Source organism: Puma concolor, chromosome D2 (assembly GCF_028749965.1).
Source record: "Puma concolor isolate L17-30 chromosome D2, mPumCon1.1.hap2, whole genome shotgun sequence".
In the NCBI taxonomy this organism is placed as follows: Eukaryota; Metazoa; Chordata; class Mammalia; order Carnivora; family Felidae; genus Puma; species Puma concolor.
The window spans coordinates 19990974-20013362 of NC_141677.1; the positions used below are offsets into that span (position 1 = coordinate 19990974).

General features: G+C 54.4%; 2 protein-coding genes and 1 pseudogene across 2 annotated transcripts in view; 2 read left to right on the forward strand and 1 right to left on the reverse strand.

Moving 5' to 3' along the window:
- LOC147575923 (liprin-alpha-1-like) overlaps positions 1-22389 on the forward strand; it is a 547540-nt gene that overhangs the window by 225714 nt on the left and 299437 nt on the right. The gene's annotated exons all lie outside the window — the stretch shown is intronic.
- Positions 1-22389, reverse strand: part of LOC147575926 (liprin-alpha-1-like) — a 360673-nt gene that overhangs the window by 58057 nt on the left and 280227 nt on the right. The gene's annotated exons all lie outside the window — the stretch shown is intronic.
- LOC147575929 (5S ribosomal RNA) lies at positions 9984-10102 on the forward strand (annotated as a pseudogene).

The window sequence follows — 22389 nt, forward strand, 5'->3', positions numbered from 1 at the left end:
TTAACCCAGATGGCAAGAAGAGAGTCCAAAGGCAAGTATGGAAAATTATATAGTTGTTAGCAAAACCTAGCTCCTTTACCATTGAGAAGTTTTCACTTTAAGTCATCGAAGTCTTGACAAAGACCATACCTAAAGCTTTGGTTTTCCTGGCAGACAAAAGACAAAGGAAAAAGCCAACAAAAGAACAAAATGTTGTGTACATATCTTATCAAGACCAGATCAACAATCCAAGAAAACATGGTCTTTCCAAAAGAGAGGAAAGCAGGATTATTATCTTATACCAGTGTAGATGTAAACTCCATCCATGGCAACCTTAGTTCATCCTTACCACCCATAAAATTCCTTTCCAATGATTTCCCTTCGTGAAACTATTACAACTTTCCTTTCCTTCAGATTTTGTCCCAAGTCATTTCTCTCCAAACAACCCATCGAAGACAGCACAAAGTTACTTTCCTTTACCCTCCACGAAATATATATTTCCGTTCTTTGTATCTTTCTTACATACCTCCTATTTTCCAACATACAGAGCTGCTTTCCTTATTTCCATCCATCTTAAGTACACTTAGCAGAATTTTAACGTTTAGAACCTTAGTCTCCAATGAAAACTTAGTAACCAGTTGCGAACTGTTCACACTAGAATTCGTTAGATGGCAAATTAATGAACCAGTGAAGCACCAGGCAGGGTTTCCGATAGGCCCAAATAGCCTTAGTTTGTCTGCATTAAGAAGTTAAAACCACACATCTATGCTCAGAAGCCAAAGCTTTGCCCTGCATTCTGTTTGGAAAAGTCCTAGAGGTCCCATGAATGTCATCTCACTCGCGGTGCAAACTTGAAAGCATATCTTTCAAGTCTCAGGTTTCCAAAGGCTTTGAAAGCTATCTTCACAATTACCCAAGAACGCTTGGAGACAGTCGAAGTTAACCATTATTTCAAGTCCTCGTTATGCTAACAAACTGCAACTGAGATCAAATGAGCTTTTTTGACCTTTAATAAACCTAGGTAGAATACAAGTTTCACACTGAATGCTGATAACTCTAAAGACACGTCTATCTTTATTAAACAAGCAAACTGAATTTAGTTTAAACACGGAATTGTTTCACCTACACCCGCTTGAAAGACTTACATCCATTTGTTCCACCATTATCAGTTTTTACCTGAGATGCCAGTGGGCCCCGGGAATCTGAAGTGGGTGGTCCAAGGGGGTGCTCTTTGTTCCTTGACATTTAGGGTGGGAAGAGGGGCCGATGGTGCCTGAGGCGCTGAGGGTGGTAAGGGAACCAGTTCTATAGGCCCCACCCAAGGTGGTGCAGAAACAGGTGGAGGGGGAGGGGAAGGCAGAAGAGGTGAGAAGGAGGTGCCAGCAGAAGGCAGAGAAGGAAAATTTCCCGGAATTTCCTTCCAAGAAGGACAAAATCTTGTCAGCTGGGACAGAGGAGCAGACACCATATCTTTTGTCCCACCAAAGTGGAATTAGGCAGTTCAGGTCAGGCCAGAGAAGACAGGGAATTTCCCCGAAACAAGTGGACTTTCGGCAGCTGCTTGGGAATTTTCCTTAAAGTCTCCATCCTGAGGTAGACTGAGCACAGTTGGCTCCAGTTATAGCCCTTAACCCACGAAAGGAATGAGGGAGAGGCCATCACGTCTATCAGGCAGAGGAACAGAGAGGAAGAGTCAGCGTCCCCTTTTCAGGGACGGCCTGCGTTTCCTTCAGTGACTGAGTTTTCTCAGGAGGAGGCCTGTTTAGACATTTGTCATCCAACGTATCCGCGGGGAGCTCACCGGCCTGGTTACGGACCAAACGCATCCTGCACGAGGCCCCTGGGCCCGGGTAGCCCTGAAGGGCCGAACCTAGGCTCACGGCCATCCATTTGCCCTGTTTAGTACGGCCATGCAGTGTTACAGGATCAGTCCTTTCCACATTTTGCAAACCCAACTGTTTCCAGTGGGTTCAAATGGCATCCTAAGGGAGAATCTTTGCGGACCAAAGAGGAACTCCCACGTTCCACCTAGAGAGAAAAGGAGAGAGAGAGAGAGAGAGAAGGTCCATTACCCCTAGAATCCATCCCGACTCCCCAGTAGCATCCCCCACACAGGATATGTGAGGGGTTCCCGAGGTGTCAAAGTGACCCGAGGCATCCCTTGAACAAAATCACTATGACTGCCAACCAGGTGGCGAAGGGCTCCTGAAGGAGGGATGCCCCTAGCCTCCCCACCCCCACCGACTTCCCCATTGCATTCTAGACAACAGATGGGTGCCTGACTTACAGACCTGCGTCTCCCTTGCTGAGAAGGCAGAGAAGAAACTGCCAGTTTCAACCCATGGAAAATACTGGAAGAGTTTGACAAGGGGAAATGACCCAATTTTAAGTAGTAGTTAGTAGAGGACATTGAAGGAAAACAGAAAAGAGAGAAAGCCATCGTGATATAAGTGACATTCCAACCCGCATAGTCTTCACAGCGAACCTCCCTAGGAAATGGCGCCCTGTTGGGGTTGAATTCGGTCAGGTACTGGTTTCGGTCAGCTCTCAGTGGAGATCTGGCATGCAGAAGAGGCTAGCCCAGAGATATGGAGGGGGTCACGTTAGACCAATGAGGAGGAATCCTCACACACGGGAGTCTTAAGATTGGCAGACATGGTAGTCACTTAGGTGGCTGTCCACTGCCCAAGACAGACAACTTTAGACACGGAAAGGAATAAAGAGAGGGCATCAAGTTTCTGCATCTCACTACCATTCTGGCCAAGGTCCTAACTTCCAACCAAAAGGCAGGCTTTCTCCTCCCCGTAGAGTCGCCACAGGCTAGAGGATTGCAGCCAGAGCAATCCCCAGAAAAGTGTTCCCATAAGACCCTACTTCTCAAAAATCCCCTGAAATGAGAGTAAATGAAAGAGAAAACATACTCACCAAATTGACACTGAAGCGCAGAGTCAAGGTGAGAAGATTCGAAGCCCCACATTCGGACGCCAAAATGATGATGTTTGGGGATGATGGTGGACTGGTCCACAGCTGATGACCAACACAGAATTCTGGAAGACGTCTTTGGTGCAAAAAGGTGGTTTTCTTAATGCCTGGAAGAGCTGTGCTGGGGTCCTACAACTAACTCATCATTATATTCCCTCAGGTTGGCAGGAGGTCAGGGATGGAATAAGTCTCTAAGGAATTTTGGAAGCAAGGTTTCCAGCACCTTCAGGGGCTAACTGTTACTAGGGAAACACTATTTACGACCCCTTAATAAAACATGAGGCATGAGATCCTTTAAATGTAGATCAGGGGCCATAAGCTTGGAGGATGATTGCCCGCATATATCTTGGCGAAACTGAGACAAAGGAAGTGGACTCACAGGGTCCTGGAGGTTGCGGTAATGTTAAGCTACAGTTCTCTTTTGCCCCCAGCAAAGAGCCATCATCTAGGCAGCTGAGCTCTTAGAGGGAGGTCATTGTGCTGGTTTCAAGGAGTTGTCAATGGCCTATAGGCATTAAGGGAATTTAATTTTTCCTGTGCCTTAGTTTCCCACATTAGCACGGCAAGGGCTTAAGCCCCTTTCCTTTGCTCTCGAGTAGCAGTGGTGCCCAGGGGATATCCCTCAGATCCACCATGGGGTGGCAAGGGGGGTTCTAACTTGCACTTTACCCTCAGCCTGGCTCATGCTCCCCCGTCATAATTCTCACCATGCCAACTGCGGCCTTTTGAGCCCCAAGCGATAAGTGACAGGAGGTCAATGGATCCTTTTGTAAATCAGCAAATGATTGCTTTCAGGTAGCATGGGAGGAGAGTGGGAGCACGATTCCCCAGGGAAGCTTGGTGTCCTATGACTATGGAAAATCTGTGGGTTATAGAGAAATGGAACATATTTTAGCTACACCTAGGAGCCTGAGTGTACCAAAAGAAACCCTACATCTGTCAACGCACACTGTAGGGGGGTGGGAGCACTTGCCATCTTTGCAGCTTTTCCTGTCCGTAGGTAAAAACATTGTTGCTCTGGAGGGCAGAGTCCCAATACGAGCTGATGCCCAAGTGTGTAGGACTGGGTTCTGATTCTGTTTAGTTTTTTTGAGTCGCTTCTTTGACGTTCACCTGCTGGCGAAACGACTGGGCATGCAATATCCCTGAGAGTCTCCGAGAGCAGGATGCTGAGGCAGTCTGTGGCGGGGTCAAAGAGCACAGTAATAGTCACTGCACAAACAAGAGACTTCAATGCCCCAGGTGTTGAGGAGCACAACACGTTTTCGTTGACATCAGAAATTAGTTGTTGGTGGGGGTTGAAAACAACCTTCACGTATGCTCACTGGGAGTTAATCGGCCCTATGTGCAACGAGAAAGAGTGAAATCATGTCATTGGCAGCAATGTGGATGGAACAGGAAGGTGGTAAGCTGAGAGAAATCAGTCAGTCACAGAAACACTCCACCCACACCTGCACAGAGGGAAAGTGCGGCCGGGACCGGGGGCTGGGGACCAGGGCTGGAGGCTGGGGGTTGGGAGCTTGGGGCTGGAGAGTGGTGGCTAGGGGCTGCGGTGGAGGGTGTGGGCTGGAGTGCCTGGATACGAGGACAAAGAAGGGGCGGTAGGGACAGAGAGACCCCACACTCCAACTATGCCACAGGCCAGGGCTGCCTGGGTCTGGGCCCCTTCCCTCCCTCGGAGCCCTCATCCCTAGAGCCCCTGGCAATTCACGAGGCCCAGCTAGGGCAGCGGGCTTGGGCTGGTGATGTTCTCTGGGGACGCTCGGGGCTCTGGCTTGCATTTGTGCCAGGTGGGTCAGACAGGAAGGAAAGGCCAGGTGGGGGGGTGCCGTAAGAGGGGGAAGAGGCGCTGAGAATCCGACGGGCCCCTAAGGCCTGACCCGGCGGACGCTGCTGCTCGCTCCCACCCATTTCCCAGAGAGCAGCTGGACATGGTGTGGTGTACCGTGCTTTGGTGTGGTGTGCTTTGGTGTGGTGCGGTGTGGTGTGGTGCGGTGCTGCGAGGCGCCGTGCCATGAGGTGCGGTGAGGTGTGGGATGGAGGCGGAGGTGGGCGTGGAACCGAGCCTGGAGAAGCCTGCCAGAGTCCCGGGGTCAGAGAGCGCCTCAGCTTGCGCCACTACGGGGTGCCAGGGGCCTGTTGCGCGGCCTCGGCCACCCATACGGGCCCCACGGAGGACTGTGGTGGGAGGCAGGCAGGGGAGCAGGCAGGCAGGCGGGCACGCAGGTGCACGGGTGAAGCGGGGCACGAGCTGGGCTTGGGAGGTGAGGACCAGGCTCTTGAGGTGCCCAGCGACAACCGGTAGTGTACACGGACATAATACCCTGAACGCTCCAGATCTATTCTGATCTCCGAAGGTAAGCAGGGTCGGGCCTGGTGCGTATTTGGATGGGAGACCAACTGGGAACACCGGCTGCTGTTGGCTTTTGCCTTTTGCCTTTAACTCCTTGACCTCTCCTCTGGCACCTGCCCACACCGCCACCCACCCTGGCCCGAGAGCAGCGCTACTGGGGCCGAACACACCCCAGACACGGTTCCGTCAGCCCCTGACCGGTCAGCCCAGCAGCCTGGCCTACCTTGCACACCCCACCGAACGTCACAAGGGACCCGCTCCCCGCTCCTCCCTCCCCGCACCAGGCCAAATCCCACTGCACGGGCTTGAAGCCACACCCCAGCTTTGCACCTTCCCTTACACAACACCCACACCCACACAGAGTGCAGGCGGGACCGGGTTCCAGGGTGCAGGGGCAGGGGGCTGGGAGCTAGGGATGGATGGAGGGTGGGGGCTTGGGCCTGGGGCTGGTGGGTGGGGGCTGGGGCCTGGGGCTGGAGGGTGGGGGCTGGGGTGCGTGGATGCGAGGACAAAGAAGGGGCGGGAGGGACACAGAGACACCACACTGCGACTATGCCACAGGCCTGGGCTGCCTGGGTCCTGGGCCTCTTCCCTCCCTCGGAGCCCTCATCCCCAGAGCCCCTGGAATTCACAAGGCCCAGCTAGGGCAGCGGGCTTTGGCTGGTGATGTTCTCTGGGGACGCTGGGGACTCCGGTTGGCGTTTGAGCCAGTTGGGGCAGAAGGGAGGGAAAGGCCAAGTGGGGGGCTGCCCAAGGGGGGGGGAGCAGGCGCTGAGAATCCGGGAGGCCCCTAAGGCCTGACCGAGCGGACGCTGCTGCTCGCTCCCACCCATTTCGCATGAGCAGCGGGACGTGGTGTGGTGTGCTGTGCTTTGGTGTGGTTTGGTGTGGTGTGGTGCGCTGGGGTGTGGTGTGAGGTGGGGTGGGGTGGGGCGGGGTGGTGTGCTGCGGTGCTGCACAGTGCGGTGCCGTGCGGTGCGGTGAGGTGTGGGACAGAGGCAGAGTTGGGCGTAGGACCCAGCAGGAGCAGCCTGCAAGAGTCCCGGGATCAGAGAGAACCAAGGCTTGCGTCACTCTGGGGTGCCAGGGGCCAGTTGCGCGGCCTCCGCCACCGCCCCAGGGCCCTTTGAGGATGGCGGCAGGAGGCAGGCAGTCCAGCAGGCAGGCAGGCTGGCAGGCAGGTTCACGGATGAAGCGGGACACTCTCTGGGCTTGGGAGGCGAGGACCAGCCTCTTCAGGCACCCACCGCCAGCAGGTACCATTTAGGGACATACTACCCTGAACATGCCCTATGTCGTTTTGTCTCTGAAGCTAAGCAGGGTCGAGCCTGGTTAGTACTTGGATGGGAGACCTTCTTGGAATCCCAGGAGCTGTAGGCTTTTGCCTTTTACCTTTGACCTCTTCTTTGGCGCCAGCCCACCCCCCCCACCCCCCCCCCCGTCCCTGACCAGGGAGAGGCGCTCCTGGGGCCACTCAACCCAGAAAGCAGGGCTCTCTCAGCCCCTCCCAGTTCAGCCCAGCTGCCTGGCCTGCCTTGCACACCTCACCGCAGGTCACAAGGGGCCCGCTCCCCGCTCCCCACTCCTTGCACCAGGCCAAATCCCACTGCACCGGCTTGAAGCCACACCCCACCTTTGCACCTTCCCTGATACACCACCTACACGTGCACGGAGTGCAGGTGGGGCCAAGTTCCGGGCTCCGGTGTCCGGGGTCTGGGGTCCGGAGACTGGGGGCTGGAGGGTGGGGGCTGGGGTGCGTAGATGCGAGTACAAAGAAGGGGGCGCGAGGGACACAGAGACACCACACTCCGACTATGCCACAGGCCTGGGCTGCCTGGGTCCTGGACCTCTTCCCTCCCTCGGAGCCCTCATCCACAGAGACCCTGGCAATTCACAAGGCCCAGCTAGGACAGCGGGCTTTGGCTGGTGATGTTCTCTGGGGACGCTGGGGCTCCGGTTGGCGTTTGAGCCACATGGGGCAGAAGTGAGGGAAAGGCCAGGTGGGAGGATGCCCGAGGGTGGGGAGGAGGCGCTGACAATCCGGGGGGCCCCTAAGGCCTGGCCGGGCGGGCGCTGCTTCTCCCTCCCACCCATTTCCCAGTGAGCAGCGGGACGTGGTGTGGTGTTTTGTGTTTTGGTGTGGTGTGGTGTGGTACGGTGTGGTGTGGGGTGGTGTGGTCTGCTGAGGTGCTGCGAGATCCTGTGATGTGCAGTGCGGGAAGGTGTGGGATGGAGGCGGTGGTGGGCGTGGGACCAAGCCGGAGCATCCTGTAAGAGTACCGGCATCAGGGAGCGCCAGGGCTTCTGGCACTCCGGGGTGCCAGGGGCCGGATGCTTGGCCCCCGCCACCGACCCGGAGCCCGCGGAGGACGGCGGCGGCAGGAGGCAGGCAGTCCAGCAGGCAGGCAGGCTGGCAGGCAGGTTCATGGGTGAAGGGGGGCACATGCTGGGCTTGGGAGGCGAGGACCAGCCTCTTTAGGCGCCCAAGGGAAGCAGGTAGCCTTTAGGGACATACTGCCCTGAACGCGCCGGACCTCCTCGTGTCTCAGAAGATATGCAGGGTCCGGCCTGGTTAGTACTTGGATGGGAGACCTTCTGGGAATACCGGGTGCTGTAGGCTTTTCCCTTTTGCCTTTGACGTCCTTGACCCTTTCTTTGGCGACAGCCGACCCGCCCACCCTTCCTGACCAGTGAGGTGCACTCCTGGGGCCAAACTCAACCCAGCCAGGGTTCCCTCAGCCCCTCCCAGTTCAGCCCAGTGGCCTGGCCTGCCTTGCACACCCCACACCGCATGTCAAAGGGGCCCACTCCCCGCTCCCCACTCCCCGCACAAGGCCAAATCCCACTGCATGGGCTTGAAGCCACACCCCAGCTTTGCCCCTTCCCTGCCACACCACCTACACACGCACTGAGGGCAGGTGGGACCCGGTTCTGAGGTCCGGGGTCTGGGGGCTAGGGCCTGGGGGCTGGGGGCTGGGGGCTGGAGAGTGGGGGCTGGGGCCTGGGGCTGGAGGGTGGGGGCTAGGGTGCGTGGATGCGAGGACAAAGAAGGGGCGGGAGGGACACAGAGACACCACACTCCGACTATGCCACAGGCCTGGGCTGCCTGGGTCCTGGAACTCTCCCATCCCTCGGAGCCCTCATCCCCAGAGCCCCTGGAATTCACAAGGCCCAGCTAGGGCAGCGGGCTGTGGCTGGTGATGTTGTCTGGGGATGCTGTGGGCTATGGATTCTGTTTGAGCCAATAGGCGCAGATGGGAGGGAATGGTCAGGTGGGGGGCTGCCCAAGGTAGGGAGGAGGCGCTGAGAATCCAGAGGGCCCCTAAGGCCTGGCCTGGCGGATGCCACTGCTCGCTCCCACCCATTTCGCAGTGAGCAGCGTGACATGGGGTGGTGTGGTGCTGTGGGGTGTGGTGTGGTGCGCTGTGGTGTGGTGAGGGGTGGTGAGGGGTGGTGTGCAGAGATGCTGCGAAGTGCGGTGCCATGCAGTGCGGTGACCTGTGGGATGGAGGGGCTGGTTGGCGTGGGAGCAAGCCGGAGCAGCCCGCAAGAGTACCGGGATCAGAGAGCGCAAGGGCTTGTGGCACTCCGGGGTGCCAGGGGCCTGTTGCGCGGCCCTCGCCACCGACCCGGGGCCCTCCCCTCGGAGGACGGCAGCGGGAGGCAGGCAGTCAAGAAGGCAGGCAGGCTGGCAGGCATGTGCACGGTGAAGGGGGCACGCGCTGGGCCTGGGGGGCGAGGACCAGCCTCTTTCGGCGCACAGCGGCAGCGGGTAGCGTTTGGGGACAAACGAACCTGAACACGCCGGATCTCCTCTTGGGTCGGAAGCTATGCAGGGTCGGGCCTGGTTAGTACTAGGATGGGAGACCATCTGGGAATGCGTGTAACTGGAGGCTTTTCCCTTTTGCCTTTGACCTCCTTGACCTCTTCATTGGCGCCAGCCCACCCCCTCTCCCTTCCTGACCAGGGAGAGGCGCTCCTGGGGCCAAACTCAACGCAGCCAGGGCTCCCTCAGCCCCTCCCAGTTCAGCCCAGCGGCCTGGCCTGCCTTACACACCCCACCCCACGTCACAAGGGGCCCGCTCCCCTTTCCCCACTCCCCGCACCAGGCCAAATCCCACTGCACGGGCCTGAAAACACACCCCAGCTTTGCACCTTCCCTGACACACCACCTACACCCGCACGGAGTGCACAGTGCACGCGGGACCGGTTTCCGGAGTTGGGGGTCCGGGGTGCGGGGTCCTGGGGATGGCTGCTGGAGCGTGGGGGCTGGGGACTGGGTTGGAGGGTGGGGGCTGGGGTGCGTAGACGCGAGGACAAAAATGGGGCGGGAGGGACACAGAGACACCACACTCCGTGTACGCCACAGGCCTGGGCTGCCTGGGTGCTGGGCCTCTTCCCTCCCTCGGAGCCCTCCACCCCTGAGCCCCTGGCAATTCACAAGACCCAGCTAGGTGAGCGGGCTTTGTCTGGTGATGTTGTCTGGGGACGTTAGGGCTCCGGTTGGCGTTTGAGCCAGTTGGGGCAGAAGGGAGGGAATGGCCAGGTGGGGGGCTGGCAGACAGGCAGGCAGGCAGGCAGTCAAGCAGGTGCATGGGTGCAGCGCGGAACCCTCTGGGCTTGGGACGCGTGGAGCAGGCTCTTGAAGCGCACAGCGGCAGCCCCTGGCGTCTTTGGCCATACCAGCCTGAACGCGCCCGACCCCGTCTCCTCTCGGAAGCTAAGCAGGGTCGGGCCTGCTTAGAACTTGGATGGGAGACCGCCTGGGAACACCGGGTGCTGTAGGCTTTTGCCTTTTGCCTTGGCCTCCTTGACCTCTCCTTTGGCGCCCGCCGCCCCCCCCCTCCCTCCCTTTGTCCCTGTCTCCCCAGGGAGCATGGTTCCTGGGGCCAAACACACCCCAGCCACTGCTTCCTCAGCCCCACCCGGGCCAGCAAAACGGCCTGGCAGGGCCTGGCTCCGCTCCGCCCCACCCCCCCAGGGGCCCACCCCGCACACCCCACCGCACTTCACAAGGGGCACGCTCCCCGCTCCCCGCCTGGGCCAAATCCCACTGCACCGACTGGAAGCCACAGCCCATCTTTGCACCTTTCCTGACACACCACCCAAACCCGCACCCGGACGGGGGGAGGGTGATGTGGGCGGAACCGGAATCTGGCGCCTGGGGGCTGGAGGGTGGGCGCTGGGTGGGTGGATACAGGAACCCAGGAGCGGGCGTTTGGGTATGTGGGAGGGCAACACGTCCCCAGCCTCCAACTTCCCCAAGGCCTGGGCTCCCTGGGTCCTGGATCTCTTCCCTCCCTCGAGCCCTCATCCACAGGGCCCCTGGCATTTTAAGAGGCCCAGCTAGGGCAGCGGACTCGGGCTGATGCTGCTGTCTGGGGGCGCTGGGGGCTCCTGGTGGGTTTGCACCAGGTGGGGCAGACGGGAGGGAACGGCCTGGTGGCTGGCTGCGCTCGCCCTAGCGCTGGGGAGGAAGCGCTGAGAACCTGGCGGGGCGGGCCCCGAAGGCACAAGCGTCCTGATGCCCCACGCTCGCTTCTGCCCTCTTCCCAGTGAGCAGCCCAACGTGGTGTGGTGCGGGGCTGCGAGGTGCGGTGCGGTGCGCTGCGGGATGGATGCAGAGGCGGGCCTGCGGCCAAGCCGGGAGCTGCCTGCAAGAGTCCCGGGGTTACAGAACGCCGGGATTGTGCCACGGCGCGTTGCCAGGTTCCTCTGGCGCGGCCTCCGCCACCCGCCGCGGCCCCACGGCTGCGGACGGTGGCGGCAGCGGCGGCGGCTGCGGCTGAGGCGGCGGCTGCGGCTGAGGCGCCGGCGGGGGCGGCGGCTGCGTCTGAGCCGGCGGCTGGGGCGGCTGCAGCTGAGGCTGCGACGGCGGGGGCGGCTGCAGCTGAGGCTGCGACGGCGGGGGCGGCGGCGGCAGTGGCTGAGGCGGCGGCGGCGGCAGCGGCAGCGGCGGCGGCTGAGGCGGCGGTGGCGGCGGCGGCGGCTGCAGCTGAGGCTGCGGCTGAGGTGGCGGCGACGGCTGCGGCAGCAGAGGCGGCGGCGGCGGCGGCGGCTGCGGCCGAGGCTGCGACAGCGGCAGTGGCTGTGGCTGAGGCGGCGGCGGCGGCGGCGGCGCCGGTATCTGCGCCTGAAGCGGCCGCGGCGGCGACTGACGCCGAGGTTTGGACGGGGGCGGCGGCGGCTGCAGCTGAGGCGGCAGCGGCGGCGGCGGCTGAGGCCGCGGCGGCGGCTGAGGCGGCTGCAGCTGAGGCTGCGACGGCGGCGGCGGTGGCGGCTGCGGCTGAGGCGGCGGCGGCTGCGGCTGAGGCGGCGGCGGCGGCTGAAGCGGCTGCAGCTGAGGGTGCGACGGCGGCGTCGGCGGCTTCGGCTGAGACGGCGGCGGCGACGGTGGCAGCGGCTGCCGCCGAGGCTTGGACTGCGGCGGTGGCTCCGGCTTCGGCGGCGGCGGCGGCTTCGGCGGCGGCTTAGGCGGCGGGGGCGGCGTGGGCTGCGGCTGAGGCGGCGGCGGCTGCAGGCATGCTGGCGCTGCTGGGGCCAAACACACCCCAGCCACTGCTCCCCCAGCCCCTCCCGGGTCAGCAAGTTGGCCTGGCCTGGTCCGGCCCTGTCAGGCGTGGCTGGCACACCCCACCGCATGTCAGAAGGGGCATGCTCCCTGCTACCCGCTCCCCTTATCAGGCCAAATCCCTCTGTACTGGCTGGAGGCCACTCCTCAGGTTTGCAATTTCCCTGACACACCACCCACAGGTGCAGGGAGCAGGAAGAGAGGGCGGGGCTGGGGTCTCGGTAGGGGTTCGCATGTTGGAGGTTTGGGTTGGGGCCTATTTATACAAGGACCCAGGAGGCTGGGAGGCGCAGTGAGTTCTCAGATATTGACTGTGCCCCAGTCCTGGGCTCCCTGGGTCCTCTACCTCTGCCCTGCCTCTCAGCCCTCCTCCCCAGAGCCTCTGTCAATTCACGAGGCCCATCTGCGGTATTGGGCTTGGGCTGGTGAGGTTCTCTGGGGACGCTCGGGGGGCTTCCTTTTGGTTTCCAGCCAGGTGGGGCAGACAGGAGAGAATGGCCAGGTTTTGGTTTGCGCTAGCCCTCTTGGTGGGGAGGAGGGCCTGAGAATCTGCTGGGCTGGAAGGCAAGGCTGGTCTTATGCCGCTTCTTCAGCGACCTGGTTCCACATTAGCAGCCTTGTTTTTTTTGTATGGGTTTGACACAGGTGTGTTTCCTTCCTGGGTCAGCCACTAAGATATGTACTTTTCAGCCCAGTGATAGAGTGTAAAGTTTCAACTTGTAATGGTTTGTTGAAACTATCGATTATTGGACTAAGTGAATTATGTCAGTCAGAAATCTACAAGTACCATGTAATATTGTAATCATTCACGGGTTAGAAGTAAAGAATCACCGGAAATAAGAGAGCGAGATCGTGAGGAAGAGACAAAGGGAGAGAGTGAGAGCGAGTAGAGTATCAAGTAACAGACCCTACTGTGATAATAGTTTGATAGTACTAGAGCGAAGGTGGCTGCTGGGGTAGTTTTCGCACCACGTGAAGGAGATTGAAATGTGTACCTGCAAAAATGCACACTGGGTAATATTTGGACCGTGAAACTACTTAACTCTTTGTATTAACCTTTTGAAATCAAAGAGACTACAAAAACTGCAATTTGAAAACGAAACAAAATGAAATGAGTACCTGTCCAATCGTTTAGTAGGTGAATTACATGAGATTGTAGTTATGGCACCCTTGCCAGGACTGCTGTGGGTTCTGAACTACGTTGGGGGTGGCACATGGGTGGCTCAGTGAGTTGAGTGTCCGACTTGGGCTCAGATCATGATCTCGCTGTCTGTGAGTTCGAGCCCTTTGTCGGGCCTTGTGCTGATAGCTCAGAGCCTGTGTCTCCCTCTCTCTCTGCCCCTTCCCTACTCATGCTGTGTCTTTCTCTGTCTCTCAAAGATGAATGAACATGAAAAAAATTTAAAAAAAAGAAGTACCTTAGAAGAAGTTACAATGTCCTCTAAGTCACATTGCATAGAGACTCCTCTCTTTCCCGTGCAGAAATAGTTAGCAGTAGTTGTGCAGGTATTGAAGAAGAATGAGGATGACAATGTCTTACAGATAGACAAAGGCAGCTTAACAATGGAAGGCTAGTGGGAAATCCTCCGTGCATGCCATCCTGGGCCTGTAGTTTTGACGCTCATGACGCAAGTCAAATAACAGGTTCATTCTGTATGAATTCCTTTAAAGGCCACCCATCCTTCCTCTGGGTCCAGCACTATATCTTCATTAGTGACCGGGACAAAATGTGATCTGTGCCCATGTGGAGATCACTGCCAATGAGGAAGACAGAGGTGAAAAGGGGGTCCATGTGGTTAGTAGGGATGGGAGACAACAGCACGGGTCATTGAGAGCAGAGACCTGCACTTCAAAGGAACCTTCCTCCGAAAGGAAAACTTGGCACGAAGGTCTCGGAAAGGAATGAATGAGAGCTTTTGGAAAAGTGTGGTTTTATATTGAATAAAAGATGTGTTATCATCTCACCTGTGTATTTATTCCTGGAACGTAGGTTTAAACTGGAGGGGATCGGGTATCTATCTGGCAATTTGTCTCACCAAATTATAGCATTGTGGCAGAAATCTCCTAGGCCTCTTTAGTTTTTCCAAGGACTTCTCCATTCCTGTGACAATCAAGTCATGCTCTTTGGAAACCTCCATTGGCTCCTCTTCCTGATTGACTTTCCTTAGATTTGGAAGCAGCTTAACCAAACCAGGTTACGTTTGCCGGTAGCTTTCTGTGTTCTTTGGATAGACAAAATAAGGCTGATGAAGGAAATAAGAATCCTGGCATTCAAGGGCAATCACAGCCTACACTGTTTTTCTACCTTAAGCATTATTTTCAGAGAGTGGAATCACAGTGTGAGTTTGGCTTTTTTGTTGGGCAAACTGTTTTGTTTCTGTTTTTATTCTTATTTTCATTTCAACTGGGTAAACCCTACTTCGTATCTTTAAATCTCCATTTACATTGGTTTTCAATTTTTTGTTACCCTACTCCTCATAGGGAAAACTCTTGGCCTGCTGCCAGTGCCCTTAAGAGTACACATAAATGGGAACAACAAGTAGCCATAGAAGGGGGAGCGCTTGCTGACGTTGCTTCTTTAAAAAGTCATAACAGGGTGGCTGCACCAGTTTGTATTGTGACCAGCAGTGCAAGAGTGTTCCCCTTTCTCCAACTCTCACCGACAACGGTTCTTTCTTGTGTGGTTCATTTTAGCCATTCTAGCAGGTGTGAGGTGGTCTCTCATCGTGGTTTTGCTCTGCATTCCTTAATGCACAGTGATGTTGAGCATCTTTCCATATGTCTGTTAGCCATCTGGAAGTCTTCTTTGGGCAAGTGTCTATTCATGCCTTCTGCCCATTTCATAACTGGGCTGTTTGGTTTTGGGTGCTGAGTTTGATAAGGTGTTTCTACATTTTGATCCTAACCCTTTCTCACATATGTGTCTTGCAAATATCTTCTCCCATGCTGTGGGCTGCTTTTAGTTGTGTTCATTGTTTCCTCCACTGTGCAGAAGGTTTTGTCTTGATGAGAATATTACTCAGCCATCAAAAAGCATGGAGTCTTGCCATTTGAAACTATGTGGATGGAACTAGAACGTATTGTGCTAAGCTAAATGAGTCCATCTGAGAAAGACAAAGATACAATTTCACTAGTATGTGGCAATTAACATATGAGAAGGTGAGGACGAGAAGAGAGGTAGACTTAAAAAAATTTTTTTTAATGTTTATTTATTTCTGAGACCGAGAGAGACAGAGCATGAGCGGGGGAGGGGCAGAGAGAGAGGGAGACACAGAATCCGAAGCAGGCTCCAGGCTCTGAGCTGTCAGCACAGAGCCTGACGCGGGGCCCAAACTCACAGATTGAGATCATGACCTGAGCCGAAGTCAGACACTCAACCGACTGAGCCACCCAGGTGGACCTAGAAAAGAGGTAGACTTTTAATGCTAAAGAACAAACTGAGAGTTGATGGAGGGATGTGGGTGAGAGATGGGCTAGATGGGTGGTGGGTACCAAGGAGGGCACTTGTGATGAGCACTGGGTGTTGTACGTAACTGATGAATCACGGAATTCGACTTCTGAAACCTATACGTTAACTAACTAAAATTTAAATTAAAATAAGAAACAGAAATCTAAACAGCCCACTCCCTCGGTCATGGCCCATGCAACGGTTTTGACAACAGTGTGTGACATTCTCTCTGGCACCATCATTCTAGATGCTGTATCATGGTCCTGTAGCCAGAGGAATCGGATCCTCTCTGTCTGAGAAGGAGGTGTCCCATTCAGGGCTCTTAGAGCAAAAGCAGAGATGACACATGCCTACATGAAAGTCTGTGCAAATCCCTAGTCACTGTCTTTGCTCTCCAGAATCAGACCCCTCCCCACCGGAATCAAAGGTGATGGCAACTGAAATCATGGCAACAATCACCCTCCAGTAAGAGAGTCGAGGCCCCTCCCGCTACTGAAAAATGAGTGCCCTGATCTCTAATGCACAACAAGGGGTCTGGTTTCAGGAGTGCGATGAGTCATTTTTGCTAGTTTTGTGGATGAGAAATTACACCAAACTCATCGTCCTATGTTCACTTTTCTGATGACGAGTGAGGCTGGATGTTTACCACTTCCTGCCATTTCCAAAATGTAGCCACCGTTCTCAGTTCTGGGTGAGCCTGCTGAACACACTCTCCCGGACATCCCCCGGGGACACAGACAGTGATCTGTGTCCAGTCAGGAAACGTCACTCCTTGTGAAACCACTAAGCTGTTAGTGAGGGAAGGTCAGTTTCCAGATTTCAGGACAGAAATTCTGTCACTTGCTTCTGACTTGCTTTGTCCCGTGTTTGTTCCATCTCTCTCTGTCTGTCTGCTCCTCTTTCTCTCTCTCTCTGTATCTCTCTCTCTCTCTCTCTCTCTCTCTCTCTCTCTCTCTCCTTCCCTTTTCCCTCTCTCTCTCTGCTCTCTGTCCTCATTTGCTCCCGCTGTCTGTCCGCTAACCCTGCAAATAGGGACTCAAACACCTCAGTTAGGGAATACCATATGAGAACATGATAGAGGAGAGTAAGAAGCAAGTTTCCAAGGCAAAAGATTGAAATAGGCTCTCAGTTGCAACTGAGTTCTGACACTGTCTGTGTGAGTGAGCTTGGAAGGGAAGTATCGCCCTTTTGAGTCTCCGTTGAGACCACAACCCTGGCTTCATAGAGACTTACTTTGAGGCATGGTCACACAGCTATGCTGTGACTGGATTCCTCTCCTACAAAAATTGTGAGCTATTCAATATTTGTAGTTTTAAGGTTCTAAATAGCTAGACAAGTCTGTCAGAGAGGAACGGAAAGCTAATAGTCTACCAGGTCCCAGCATCTGGTCTATGGTCTGGCTCTTCTCTGCCTCTCCCCTCCCGGGATCCCACAGCCACATTATCCACCTTTCTGATGTGTCTGGACAAACTCGATTCTGTCTCCTATTCTTGGCCACAGCAATATCTTCTCCTGACACGTTGTAGACACGGGCAGGGTGGTTCCCTCTTGTCATTCTGGTCCCAGCAGATGTCACCTCCAGTGACTCCCCAGGCTGTCCTCACAGCACACTTGTTTTTTTTCACTATTACAGTCCTTGAACCCCTTCCCTTTTTATTGGGACAACTCTTGTGTCTCATACCTTCGTTCATCTCCCCACCAGACTGTGGAGACCTGGCAGGCGGGGACCGCTTTGTCATTGCCAGCCTTTCAGTTAGGCCCGCCAGATCCCCTAGCGCAAAGTGCGTGCTTGGAGCAGTTACTGAATGAAGAAATCGAAGGACTGTGGAGCCCTGTGTCTAGATTTAATGGGCTTACTCTGTGGAGATAACTGCTACTCATGGGAGATTCCTGTTGTATCTGAGGCAGGGGGATTCCAGAATGACCTCTGCACGAACTTTCCCTTGTTCCGTTCCTCCAGCAAGTCTCAGTGTGCACCACGGACACAGGAGGCTGCCTGTTCCCTGGTGCCCGGCGCTAGCACTGCAGCCGCAGGCATGAAGACCACCAAACAGAATCAGCGCCCTGACCCCAGCTTAACCTAATCGGACCTAAACCTAAGCTAACGTGGCCCTCGAAGGTCCCTGAGTAAAGCTCATAAGCCACACGCCCAAGAGCTGTGCTATGGACCTCAGGTTTCTGTCGTTCCCCTTTGTCCACCCCCAGTGTATACTCGTGACTCGTGAGGCATCCTCCCGTCGGCCAGCAAAATGAACCCCCTGTTTCCCAATGAAGAGCCCGGGGACCCCGGACTGTTACTGGACTTGGGCTCTGGAGTCAGTGTACAGGGCTCTGACATGTCCCTCCCTATCCCCACCCCTCACCGCCCCAGGTCCCCAAACCTCTCTAGGCTCTAAAGGCTTCAGCAAGTATCAAGTCCTTCTCTAGTCTCTCAGAACACAGTGAGGCATTGATCGAGAACCAAGGCCAGTTGACGCTTTATGATTTTACGGAACTCAGGAGAAACCCACTGGCAACACAACTGATTATGGGAGAACACCAAAGCCTTTTCTTCTTTAGCTATTGTGAAACTACTGGGAGTTAGTTCATCATAATTCCAGGTGCCCAGAGAGGTGGACTGTAGGACCCTAGTCCTTTCCTCTGGAGGCTGGGTCAAGGATGGTCCTGGGTGCAGCAGAAACCTACATACGTTAAGAATCTCTTGCCCATCTTTGGGCCTTTGTGCATGCAGCTGTGACAATGGATGCTGCTGCCCCATGGCAGAGCTCTCGCTCACCTGTTTCTTCCTTCTGTCTTGTTATTGCCCAGTGTCCAGTCTCTCTTGAACACCGTTCAGTGTGTGTGTGTGTGTGTGTGTGTGTGTGTGTGTGCGCCAGTACATATGTGGGAATTAGGATGGCAAGGTGAACTCAAATGGACAGGAAGTGCTGACATGATTTCTCCTGGAATATCTGCCTCTCATTTTTAGAGCAAACGTGATGGGAGAGCTTTAAGCTATTGCCAGTTGCACCAAAGATACTTTGTCAGTTACATAGAAATTACCCTAACGGAGAGGTATAAAATCTGTACTCTGAAATCTCATGAACGAAATGCGAGAGGACACAAAGAAATGGGAAACCTCTCCATGCCCGTGGTTTGGAGTACAACGTGGTTAAAAGGTCTATACTACCCCAAGCAATCGACACGTTAGCGCAATGCATATCAAAATACCACCACCATCTTTCACAGAACAAAAGATCGTAAAATTTGTATGGAATGATAAAAGTCCCCGAATAAACAAAGCGATGCTAAAAACCAAAGCAAAACTGGAGGCATCGTTGTGGACATATTACAAAGAGGACTGAAAACCGACAAAAGAAATAAAACAAACAAAAAGCCTAATGATTTCTTGTGACTGACTCACTTATTCCAAGAATATTTCTATTTAGTTTCTCTTTATGCTTCTACCTCAGCAGTAGTCGAATAAAATCTAATGGTTGCCACTCAGATATTTAGAATACATGAAGGAAAATAGGACAGAAGAATGTGCTGTCGTGAAGATTCAACGTTTCTTTATGACATTTTCTACTCACAGGTGTTTCTAAATATGCGACCTCCTCATTTCTAGGTGATAGGAGAACGTGACCATATGCAGGAACCACAACTGACAGACTGTCTTTCAAGTGAATTGAGATATTTCTATATTTCTGTCAGATATCACTTTCCTGTTTGGCAATCCCACAGAAGTACTCACAGCTCAACCATTGGGAGACTTTGCACTTTAGCAACATAGGTTATTGTAAAGTCTATGTGGCCCGAGACATAAAAACACACAGTGATGTGTCCCTGTGTGGTGAATGCAGTCCAGAAACAGCGGTCATGCTGCAAAGCGATCAGGTTAGATGTTAAATAGAATAGAGAATATAAGACGCTCATGCAATTCAAAGCAGGTGGTGCTGGAAAGAGCCCACCTCACTTCAGGGTCAAGAAGAGACTGGGATCAGGGGCCAGATTCAGGAGCAACTGGTCTGTCCTCAGACAGTGACAAGAAGCTCTAGGCGAGCTCCCACTCGGTGGTGTGCTACCCCACAGCAATCCGTTTGCCATGTTGGGGAAGAAAGGTTGTCCTTGCATTCCTAAGAAGTCAGGGCCAGGCAGGATTGTGTTGGCTCAGATGGTTACTTCCTGCTCTCTCCCAACCTCCTGGAATGCCTGTGCTTCCTAAGTTCTGAGATGCTAATGGTTTGTCCAAGCAAAGTGCATACCTTGCCTAAGGAGGTAGAAACAAGAATCTCCGTAAGTAAAGACCAGAGACCATCTCCAGGGACTTGGGGGTCAGCCAGGAGCCAGATAAGATCCTTCAAATCACCACTGCTCTATCGCTGAAGGAAAGGAATGGAAGAAAGTGATAGCCCTTTTACATACAGGGCTCCTAAGTGTAGCTACTGGAGGTTCCCCTGAGGCCTGGCCCACTGAGGTTAGTGCTGACACCAACCTGGCCCAGGAAAAAGTGCTAGTGACTTCATTGGAAGCTTTATACCATTTTCTTCGGTGAGGAAGACATCTGGCCTTCAGTGCATCCCTTCAGATTCCCTTGCTCTTTCATTAATGAGGATATCATTATGGGACATTCACAGACATCATCTAGGAGCATTTTCTGACGGTAATCATGGAGTTGCGACCAGTTGCCAGGAATCTAGGATGGCCTGGGCAATATGAATCCATGGGCCTCCTCTGCAAGGCCTACCTTGGCCAAAGATGTCATCGGGGATCGGAACTGTTCAGCCCAAGAGGCTTGCTTTGTGCATAGGGGCAGAGGAGGTTCGGAAGGATCCGATCTCCTTTCTGGATCAAGGGCCTAGGGCCATGTTGAGGAGCTACAGGGCTGTCAGTCAGACCGTGCCCAGTCCTTCCCGGGGAGCCTGCACTCACACCGTGTGTCATCGCATAGCACTTAATTTCTGATATCGAAAAGGAAAGGTTGACCTCCTGCCAGTAAGAACTCTGTGTCTGGCTGGTTTCTGTCGCCATGGGACCATTGCCCTGCTCTCTACCCACCCCTTCCGGGAAAGCCTGAGCTACCTACCCCCTGAGACACTCAGGGACCGTGCGTGTAAAGTTCATTCACCGAGCAGGTTGGGGCACAACGATACTCCAAGACTAAAATACCAGAGCCTGAATCTGAAGACTCGCCAGGAGCAAGAGCCTACCTTGTGAGTCACAAGGGCCTCTCTATCCACAGATGGGAATGGCTTGAAACCTGGCCAGAGCTTGACACTTTGCTGACCATATTGACGTTGGGGTGCATGACGTTGCTCACGGGACTCCCTGGTACAGCTAGTGGGTGTTCCATTTCTCTTCAGGCCACAGGTCTTTTTCACTCCTTGGAACCCACACTTGCCCAGGGAGTTGTGCTAGTAACATCAGCTCCAGCTTCTTTCTGTTTTCACCTGAGATGAAGAACTTTAGCCCTCAGTGTATCTTTTCCATTTTCTTACACGTATCCTCACCGTGTGTTCATTGGGAGACATTCGTGCTGGAGTCGGGCAGCCTTTGTCTCCACTTTGATTGGTGGAGTCTTGCCAAGTTCCCATCGATTTGGAATGGCTTGAGGAACTGATGCTCTTCTGGTGTCTGCCAGATGTATCTTGGGAACAGGAGGTACTGGGGACATGAATGTGTGAAGCACAAGAGGCTTGCTCGTGGGTAGTGGCAGGTGATATTGAGAGACGGTTGGCCTCACTGCTGTGGCAAAAGTTGACAGAGATGTGGCCTTTAGGGCCACGGTCAGAAGGGGAAAAAAAATCACATAGATAGGGCTAGCTAGTCTTCTTTTCTTTCATACTTTACTGATAAATTAGATTCCATACAACACCCAGTGCTCATCCCAACAAGCCCTCCTCAATGCCCATCACCCATTTTCCCTCTCCCCCACCACCCATCCACCCTCCATTTGTTCTCTGTATTTAAGAGTCTCTTATGGTTTGCCTCCATCCCTCTCTGTTTGTAACTATTTTTTCCCCTTCCCTTCCCCTCGGTCTTCTCTTAAGCTTCTCAGGAAGCACATGTGAGTGAAAACATATGATACGTATCCTCCTCTGACTGACTTATGTCGCTCAGCATACAACCTTCCCGTTGCATCCACGTTGCTGCCAATGACATGCTTTCACTCTTTCTCTTTGCACGTAGGGCCGATTAACTCCCAGTGAGCACACGTGAAGGTTGTTTTCAACCCCCCGAACAACTAATTTCTGATGTCAACGAAAACATGTTGTCCTCCTCAAACCGTTGGGCGTTGAAGTCTCTTGTTGGTGCAGTGACTATTACTGTGCTCTTTGCCCCCGCCATAGACTGCCTCAACATCCTGCTTTTGGAGACTTTCAGGGATCCTGCATGCCCAGCCGTTGCGCCAGCAGGTGATCGTCAAAGAAACGACTCAAAAAGAACTAAACAGAATCAGAACCCAGTCCTACACACTTGGGCATCGGCTCGTATGGAGACTCTGCCCTCCAGATCACCACTGCTTTTACCCACGGACAGGAAAAGCTGCAAAGCTGGCAAGTGCCCCACCCCCCCTACACTGTTTGATGTCAGATGTTGGGGGTTTCTTTTGCTGCATTGAAGCTCCCAGGTGTAACTAAAATAGGTTCTATTTCTCTACAACCCACAGGTTTTCCATAGTCATAGGACATGAAGCTTCCCTGGGCAATTGTGCCGGTCACTTCCTTCACAGATTTATTTTAGTATCATCTGGGACAGAGAGTTGGGACCCAACTGTATCCCTTCTGATTCCCTTGATCTCTTCCTAATCCGGTTTTCCAGTGAGGGACTGAGTTTCCTAGCCTGGAACTATGTCTCTCTGATTTTAAGTGTGGAGTCCTGCTACGTTGCCCTAGATCCAAGGGAACATGGACAGTGGGTTCTCCATGGGCTCACCTGTGACACCTCTCTTGGCAAGAGAAGGCAAAAAGTCTTCTGGGATGGGGCAAGTGGTATTGGGAGGGAGCCATCTTCACTTGTGTGCAAGGGGAGTTGGAGATCAGAGGTCAGAGTCAGGAACCATGTAACTGTTACTCA